At 54.8% G+C, this 9,520-nt stretch overlaps 1 pseudogene across 1 annotated transcript; it reads left to right on the top strand.

Annotated features, from left to right (window-relative positions):
• Nucleotides 1-4,176: 4,176 nt before the first annotated feature.
• LOC309652364 (uncharacterized protein CXorf49 homolog pseudogene) lies at nucleotides 4,177-8,291 on the top strand (annotated as a pseudogene). The gene is made up of 5 exons: nucleotides 4,177-6,469; nucleotides 6,999-7,075; nucleotides 7,343-7,435; nucleotides 7,973-8,014; nucleotides 8,119-8,291. The product of its transcript is annotated as an uncharacterized protein CXorf49 homolog pseudogene (transcript).
• The last annotated feature ends 1,229 nt before the right edge of the window (nucleotides 8,292-9,520 follow it).

Genomic DNA, 9,520 nt, shown 5'->3' with positions numbered 1-9,520 from the left:
CAAAAACACATAATATGAAACCGACCTTATTAACAAATTTTTTAGTGTACAATGTTGTTAACTATGTGAACATTGTTGTAATCAGATCTCCAGAATTCTTCATCTTGCACGACTGCAAATCTATACTCATTGAACAACAACTCCCCATTTCCCCCTCCCCCAAGCCCTTGGCAACCAGGATTCTACTTCCTGCTTCTAAGAGTTTGACTACTTTAGATACCCCATGTAAGTGGAAACATGCAGTATTTGTCCTTTGTGAGTGGCTTACCTCACTTAGTATAATATCCTCAAAGTTCATCCATACTACAGCGTATAGCAAGATTTCCTTCTTTTTAAAGGCTGAATAATATTCTGTTATATGTATACATTATATATACTACCTTTTATCCATTCACCTGTTGATAGATATTTAGGTTGTTTTCATCTCTTGGCTATTGTGAACAACGGTGCAATGAACATGGGAGTGCAATAATCTATGCAAGATCCTGATTTCAATTAGTTTGTAATGTAAATGTAAATATACGGAAGTGGGAATGCTGGATCATATGGGAGTTCTATTTTTATTTTTTTAGGAACTTCCATACTGTTTTCCATGGTGGGTGCACCATTTTACACTCCCCCCAGCAATGCACAAGGGATTCATTTTCTTCACTTCCTTGCCAACACTTGCTATTTTAAGTTTTGTTTTTTTTTTTTCTTTTTAATACTGGCCATCTTAACAGTTTTGAGGTGATAACTCATTGTGGTTTTGAATTGCATTTCTCTGATGACTAGTGATGTTGAGCATTTTTCATATACCTGTAGGCCATTTATGTGTCTTCTTTGGAGAAATATCTAATCAATTCCTTTGCCCATTTTTAAATTGTGTTGTCTGTTTCTTTGTTTTTGAAAGCATAAGCCACAGACTGGGAAACAATATTTGCAAAGCACACATGGTAAAGAACTTGTATCCGAAAGAGATAAAGAACATTCGATATTCAGTAATAAGAAATCAAACAACCCAATAAATAATGAGCAAAAAAAAAAATCGAACTGACATTGTGCTTACTGGATGGCCAGTAAGCTATTGAGAAGATGTTTGACCTCATTAGTCATTAGGGAAATAACTAAAGCCACAATGAAATACCACAACATAGCTATAAGCATGGCTGAAATAAAAACAAAATACAGACAATACCAAGTGCTAGAGAGACTGAGGAACAGCTAGAACTCCCCTGCATTGTTGGTGAGAATGCAAAAAATGGTACAGACGCTCTGGAAACAGTTAAAAATACACTAACGATTCAATCCAGCAAGTTAACTCCTAGATATTTACCCAAGAGAAATGAAAACTTACATTCGCAAAAAATCTGTATGCAAATGTTTATAGCAGTTTTCTTAGATGCTTGGGTGACTGCACACTGGCACTGGACACAGACATGTCTAGGACTACTGGCCACAGGTTCTGAGCTGACATTGATCCCGGAAGCCCAAAGTGTCATGATGGGGCCCTGTTAGAGTGGGGCTTATGAGGTTCTGGCAGTAAAAGGAGTTGGGGATAGATATCAGTTCACGGTGAGCTGACTGGGTCCCTGGACCAACATAGTGGTCATTTCTCCAGTCCCCAGGCTGATAATTCTAAGTGATACACTTGGCAGTTGGAGCAATGACCTGCACATTGGGTCATTGGTCTGTGGAGTAAGAGCTATCACCTTGGGAAGGCCAAGAGGAACCTCTGACACTGGCTCCCACCCCAGGCCAAGAGAGTAAGTCAAAACCAGTATTGGATCCTGGTGAGTGTAGGGGGGTACAGCAGAGATTAGTGACATCATTGGAGATGTATGGGATGCAGGGGAAGAGCAGGTAGGAGAGCCACAGGGACGAAGAGAGTGGAGAAGGTGAGAAGAAGTTCTGGGAGTCTCTCTATGGGGGGGGGGGAGGAAGGGAGTGGAAATGGTGAGAGGGAAGACGGAGGCTTCCACTGGATCCACTGGTAATGTTTCATAGGATGCTGGTGGATGCAGGAGATTTTGCTATATCCTTCCTTATTCATTTTAACGTATTTGAAATAGCACACCATGACTTAAAAAGTCACTGGGAGAAGTGGAAGAGGGCGGTATCCACAAACAGGCAGGCACCATCGGGGGCAGGCTCGAGGAGGAGGATTGCAGATTTACAGTGCACCCAATCTCCCCTGCTCTGTAACTTCTCCAGCATGGCCAGCTTCTCAGGTGCAGACCCAGAAAACTGGGCCTCTGAGTTCCACAGACAAGAGGGGTTCAGACATCCCAGGACTCTCCAGGAGGTCAGCCAGAGCAGGATGCAGGAGAGAGAGGTGACTGAAGGCAGAGGAGTATGAAAGGGAAAGAGCAGAAGGAAGGTATGGGAGGAATGGAGGGGTGTCAGAGTAGGAGTTGGGTGGCAGACAAGGGAAATTCTAACATCCATGGGCCATATAGAAACCAAGAGAGGGACCACTCCCCAGACATCAGTACTGCTCAGCTCAGGGAAGCTGAGAACTGACAGTTCCAAGAAAAATTGAGAGACACCTGGCTATCCACACCCACCGCCATCACAACTGGTAGGCCTTGGTTGTGCGTCCTTCAAAACTTTAAAACATACTTGTACATATACTTGAATGAATTCTCATATATTACATAGGATTGACTGGTGTGTGTGTGTGCCCACGCACGCAAGTGCTTTAATTTACAAGTGTGAATCCAAAGCCATCGTTCTGCAACTTACAGTTTGAAGTCAGGCGGATGCTTTCGAAAGCTGTGAGAATGGCCTGATGCATTCCTTTGGACTGCCACGCTTTATGCTACTGGATGCTAAGCCACGTTGCATTCATCCATTTCCTTACTGATGGGAATTTGGAGTGTTCCCAGTTTTTCCCATCACCAACACCCCTTGTGCCTGTGTTCTTGTACACTACAGGTACCAGCGTGTCTCCGGAAGAAGTACCAGGCAGCGGACTTGCTGGAACATAGAGGAAATAGCTTTTATTTTTCCTTCCAGTTTTAAGATCTTGGGCTCAAAGCAAGGACTCTGGAGTCAGACTGATTGGTTTCAATCCTGCCGCTGATCCCCACCAGCCGAATGACCTTGGGTCAGTGGCTGAACCTCTCAGTGCCTGTTTCCTCACCGGTAAGAGGCCAGTAATAGTTGGTACTATAGTTCTAGGCGTGTCACGCGGATGCATTACTATTTATGCCCAGCGCTTAGAAGAGTGCCAGGCACAGAGTCCGTGCTGGCACTAAGTTGCTTTCAATGGATTCTGCCAGATTACCTCCCAAATGGATCTCTTGCACCACCGCCACAGGGGTGTGCTCCTAACCTCTCCCACCCTCGGAATGGTTAAGCTCTTTGAAGGTTGTCAACCTAGTGTGTGAAACCCGATTCGTGGTTTTAGCTCACATCTCCAGGATCAGCGGTGGGGAGCATCTCTTGGGGTGTAACTGGCCACTGCGATTTCCTCTTCTTTGAATTTGCCTCAGAGCGGGGGAAGGGCTGATGGAGCGAGGCCAACCCCAGTCTGTCCGCCAACCCCAGTCTGTCCGCCAAACCCGCCTGCCAATAACGTTTGCTGAGCCACATTTGATGGAGCAGTTGAGACAGAGACCTTACAGAACGAAAATACGATCCCTTTGCTCTCTGGCCGACCCCTGATCACCGACTGCGGGACTCCTGTGCCCATTCTCCTGTTGGGTCGTAAGGCTTGCGGTGGAAGGGAGGCTGGCAAATGCTTTCGGCGCGTGCTAGGCGTCCAGCGCCTCCATCCTGACGTTTCATCCTCACCACCCGTGGAGCCCAGCGCCCTCACTCCCCGACCCCCTGTGTGGATGGGAGACGGAGGCTCAGAGCTGTGACTCTAACCGGAAAGGGGGGGCGGGACAGGAGGAGGCGGGCCGAGAGGCTTGACAGAGGGAGGCACTCCCACCATCCCCTTCGCCAGCCCACTGCCCGGACCGCCCACAGGCCTGGGGGCAAACCAGAGGCCCTCGACCCCATTGGTTAGGCCTCGAGACGGCAGGCGAACAAGGCGCCCGCTGGTTGGCGGGGCCCGGACCAATGAGGAGGCCGCGGCGCGGGCGTGGGAGGCGCGCGGGAAGCCGCGCGTCGTCTCGTTTGAGGCGAGTTCGTGCGGCGCGTGAGGTGGCTGCCGCTGCTCTCTGAGCGCCGCCCGCCTCACCCGCCGTGACCGCGACCGCGACCGCGACCGCGACCGCGACTCGGGCCATCGACCGTCGCCCCGGTTCCGGCGCCGCCAGGGTCGCGACATGAGCTCCCCCGATGAGGTGTCTGTGTGGGGAACGGGTTTCGGCCCAGAGGGCGGGGAGCGGGCCGGCGTCGGCCCGGCCGGCCCCGCAGTCCCGTGGGGACCCGACCCAGGCCCCGAGCCCGGGGAGCCGCGGAGCGGCGAGGGCGGGGGCGGCTTCCCGGACCCCGAGGGCTTCCAGTCGGAGCGGGAGATGCTGGAAGCGGGAGGGCCGGTGCCGTGGGGCCCCGAAGGCCGACCTGGCTCCCCAGCTGACGACACGAGGGACCTCGTGGACCTGGACGAGGAGTCTGCGGCGGCCATCTTGCTGCATCTGGCCGAGTGGGACGTGCTGGGCGTCCGCAGACACCCGTCCCTGGAGAGCTGCGCCGCCTTCGAAGTGTCCGCCGTGTGGGCCGGCCTCGAGGCGGGTCCCGGCGGTCGAGGAGCGCCCGACCAGAGCTGTGGGGAAGCGCCGCCGGCTCCGGCCCGCCCTCTCCACCTCGGTGGGCCCGAAGCGGGCCGGGCCTGGGGGAACCCTGAGAGAGGCCCTAAGCGTAGGTTGAACGTGGCTGCGGATCGCCAGCGGCTCCCCGAGGAAGGCCTGGCCTGGCTGCTGTCCGACCCCGAGTTCTCAGATGAGTTCAGTGAGACAGAGCTGATGACGGTGAGCACTTACCCCAGAGGAGGAGGCCAGGCCGAGCCCAGCACACCCGAGGATCCCGGGGACACTCCCAGACACTCGAATTTCCAAGTCAGGGAGAATTTCCTTCACGTGCCAGGCTCTTCCCTGTCCTCGGCTCCGCGAGGACTCACTTCGGTTGTGGAAACGCAGGACGTGGGAGAGCAGGGCATCTCTTCCCCTAAGAAAATGCGGAGCGTGCTCTGGGGGAAGGGGGGCAGCAGGTCCAGCTACCCGGGAGCTGCTGCTGCTGCTGCTGCAGGTGGCCTGCCGCGGGTCACTCCTAGGAAGAAGGGGGCCCAGGAGAAGAAATCCCTCAGGGGAGCCTCCAAACTTGCCCTGGGGACAACCTTCCCTTCCGGGGGAGAGCGAATCTCGGCAACTGCCCTGGAACCGGCCACCTTGCCCCCAATCTCTGCTATTCCGCTGCTTGGGAGATCCAAGAGGTATACCTTGGTCCCTTGGGGAACCGAACAGTCCAAGCACACCGGCGCTGGGAAGAAATCCGTGGCCAGGCGGGCAGGGGAGTCTGAGGCGGTGGCGGGAGAAGATAAGGACCCAAATAGAGACCCAGCCGCAAAGGGCCAGGTGAGTAGGCCATGCTCCTCCTCTCTCCCCACTCTTCCCCCACCCCCGCTCCAACCGCCCCCAGGACACACGTCTTCACCCATGCTGCCTCTGTCCATCCCTCAGGGGTCGTCATTGGGTGCCCCTCGGTCACTGGGTCATTAGGATGCCAGATCGGGCTCCTTTTGCTAGGGACAAACATTAAGGTAGCACTTCGGGTGTGCTGGGCCCGGTTCTCCACCCTTGGCCTGTTTCCAGCCTCCTCTGCGAGACTGGGGCTGGGATGGAAGGGAGGGCTGGTAACTGAATTGGGTCGGGGGATCCCTTAAAAGCTTCCCCGAAAAGCCTCAGTATTTAGACTCACCAGCTTCCTGAATCCTACTTCCTAGCTGTTCCCCAGACCTTCCTTGCAGGGGACCTGGGCTTTCTCAGTGCCCCACTGTTGTCCCTAGATCAGCTCTGCCTGCTGGCCTGGGGCTGACTGAGGGAGAAAGTGCTAATGAGATCAGCCTTTCAATTCCCTTCCCAATTCCCTGCCTCACCCCGGCCCCGAATCACACAACTCACTCACTCTCTCACTCTCACTCTCTCTCTCTCTCTCTCTCTCTCCCTCCCTCCCTCTCTCTCTCTCTCTCTCTCTCTCTCTCTATCTCTCTCTCCCTCTCCCTCTCTCCCTCTCTCTCTCTCTCTCTCTCTCTCTCTCTCTCTCTCTCTCACACACACACACACACACACACACACACACACACACACACACACACACACACACACACACACACACACACACACACCCTTAGTCCAAATCGGTGAGAAATTCTTGTTTCAGATGCCAGCTTACAGGCCAGGCACATCTTTTCCACGCATGCATCGTGGAAAAGCCAGCAGTGGCGACCTCAACACCAGAGGCCCCCAAGATCCAGGAAACTCAGAGCCCTTGGCCCTGAACCCAGGAGAAGTCATGCCCAGGGGGCCTGTCCCCTCAGGTGAGTGTCGTGGGTTTGATATGAGGGGAGGGGAGAGGGGTTGAGGACAGAAACCTCTGGCTCTGTCTCTGCTGGGGGCACAGCCTTGCTCCCAGGCAGCTTCTCCCACAGGAGACGGGGTGCTGGCAGGGCTGGCCTTGAGCCACATCATCCTCTGTGTGGGGTTTGTGCGGCCGGGGTGATCGGTGGCAGTGCCCCAAACAGCTCCTCCGGGTGTAGACTTGCAGGGGAACAGCCTTTTCTGTTAAGTCCCGTTCGCCCACATTGCTCTCCCACGTGCTGGCTGTGGCTGCAGCTCTGGGAGGGTCGCATCCAGAGCCACAGTCTTTGGGGACCGCGGTGGCGAAATGGCTGCCCCCGGGGAACAGGGGAGGCAGGCCCAGAGAAAAGGTTCGGGCTGCTGGGCAGAGCAGGGGCGGCTTGTTGCCAGCGGAGGGTGGTGCTGCCTCACCTCACGTTAGACCCCGCTTGGCCCTTTCCACCTCACTGGGAGCCTGGGAAGCTGGATTGTGTGTGCTTTCCCTCTCAGGTGACCGGGAGCCACTTGACCATCCCCCAAGACCGGAAAGGCAGCAGCAGCCACTGGGAACGCCGGGCTGTCCTTGGGTAATGCTTCCTCTGGCTCCTGGAAATGCAGGCCCAAACTCGAGGGCGGGATCTGGGTCCAAGTTCAACTGACATGTGTGGGGCCCCCCCTCCCCTGCCCCCATCGCGTACCCCACGGAGGGAGCCCACCTCCTTTCCACTGAGGAGCCCTTGCCAGTCTAGCCACCCGGCTTTGGGATGGAGGGCCCTGGAGAGAGGAGAAGGTGGAGGAGAGAGGAGGCCAGAGTATACTAATCATTTCTCTTCCTCCTGTGTCTGCTGGCCTAGTGTCTCGTGCTACAGAGAGAAATAGACGACCTTAAGGAGCAACTTGGTATGAGGAACCAGGGACGGAGAGCGGTGTCTTAGTGCAGAACCCAGGTGGGCACCTGGGGTGGGGATGGGCTGCAGGTGCAGTCGGCCTCGCAGGGACCAACATCCCGGTGGGGAGGAGAACCTAGCAGGCCTGGCCCTGGAGCCGGCTGTGCATGTACAGCTGGGCGTGTGTACAAGTAGCAAAGTACTGTCTGGACTGCATGCACACTTTGCCAACCAGACCAGTCCTAGGGAATCTCCTTCTGATAGGACTTTTAGAGATGCCTCGTTGATTTTTTCCTTGAACTGCTGCTTGGTGTGGCTTCTAAGGTTCTTGTTGGATTGTTTGTTTGTTTGTGTGACGAGTTCTGACTGGTTGTGGCACGGCCCACAGCACGAGAGCTGCTGGCACATTTTGTTTCCCTTTAGGAACCGGTTCCACATTCAATTTGGGTGGTGGGGAGTGATCAGGCCCAGAGCTCTTTGCATCGGGTCTGGAGGGGGTTTCAGGTTGCAGGGCTAGGCGGTTCCTCACGGGGATAGGGGGACGGGCTTCTATATCCCTCTGTCTGGAGCGCCTGCTAATGCCTGTCCCTGTTGCAGCCGCCATGCAGTACCTGGCTGACAAGTTCCAGACCCTTTGAAGTGAGCGTTACACACACCGTACCCCTTCCCACAGTCCTGGCTGTTGAGCAGGGCTGGGGGCTGGCCCTGGCTTGAGGCTCTTCCCTGACTCCGCTGTTTCACAGGTTGAGCCCAGCGTCTTCCTGCAAGAGGAGCAGCTGGTACCTTTGGGGCCCGGGAGCTGTGGCCAAGCTCGTTCCCTCCTGTTCTGCCTCAGCTAGGGCTTCCTCTCCCCCTTGTTTTGCCCCCGCCCCGCCCCAGTTTCACAGCAGTTTCCAATTAAAGCACCTCTCATATTCTGTGTTCTGTGTTCTGCCTTCTCTCTGGAGGGGTAGGGGTAGGGGTAGGGGGCCGGGGCGGGGTGCTGCTCCACGTCAGAGCCTTTTCCAGAACAGTATCTCTGGCATCCTGTGGTGGGGACTCTGGGCCAGCCTCTGCTACCATCCCTGCAGTCAAGCCAGCGGAGTGTCCCAGGTCTGGGTCCTGTGTGGGCTCTGCCAGGCCACATTGGCACGTCCTCCCTTTACCCCCGAAGGCCCTCTTCTGGTTCTCTCCAAACCCCCCTCCTCCTTTGGGGTCTGGCGGTTCCCATTCATCTCTGCCATTCCCCCTCCCCATCAGCAGGAACTCATGACCCCCTTCCAGAGCTCCAATCTGGAAGCTTTCACATCCTCCCTGCCCTAGCCAGCTGACCACCCTCCTCCAGCCTGGTCGTCTCTATACCCTTGAGTGGAAATTGGCCCGTCAGGTTCTATGGCAAGTGTGGTTAGTAGGTCTGTGTTCTTGCATGGTCCCCGTCAAATACTCTTCCACCCGCCCCATGACACAGATTTTCCTGGAAATGATATTTCCGTGTCCCAGCTCAATCTCCCAGACTGCCTCTTTAGGACACACGAGATTGAGTCTGAACTCCATGTTCGATTTCCCCCTCACTGGAGGTTGGGGAGCACTTCCTTCCCTCAGCCGGGACCCAGGGCTGTACCAGCCTGAGACTCAGAGGGACAGATCTGTGTTTGAGTGAGGCGAGGGTGGTTCTGCCTGACACCCTTCCCGAAAGACCGGTGTTTTACTACACACAAGGGGGTATGATGGTAGATAGGACATTCCAGGTTGGTGACTGTGTGTCCCTGTGTGTGAATAAAAGTAATCAGGGATAATCTCCCTTGAGGGAGAAAGATGTGATTCAGGGAGTAAAGGGAGTAGAGGCTGGTCCGGGTTCTGTAAGGCACTGAATGAGCAAAAGCAAGGGTCGCATCTGTTTTGTTCAAGGGTTGTTGTTAAATTCCCAAAACATAGGAGGGGGATGATGCAGAAGTCACCAAACCCCACGACAGGGTGTCGGGATGCTCAAAATGTTGGATTCGCTGGAGGAGGCTCTCGATCCTACTCTGTGATCCTATGATGTCTGACAGCTACTGTGGGTGTGGATGGAATGAGATTGGGAAGGGTGGCTCCTCAGAGTAGCTCATCTTAGAATCAGGGGACCCATATATGAGACCACCCAACATGAGCTACCCGGGACAGGGG

Source organism: Balaenoptera physalus (genome assembly GCF_965194825.1).
Source record: "Balaenoptera physalus genome assembly, chromosome: X".
Taxonomy (NCBI): domain Eukaryota; kingdom Metazoa; phylum Chordata; class Mammalia; order Artiodactyla; family Balaenopteridae; genus Balaenoptera; species Balaenoptera physalus.
The sequence above is the reverse complement of the archived record's forward strand: the minus strand, read 5'-3'. Positions and strand labels throughout refer to the sequence as shown.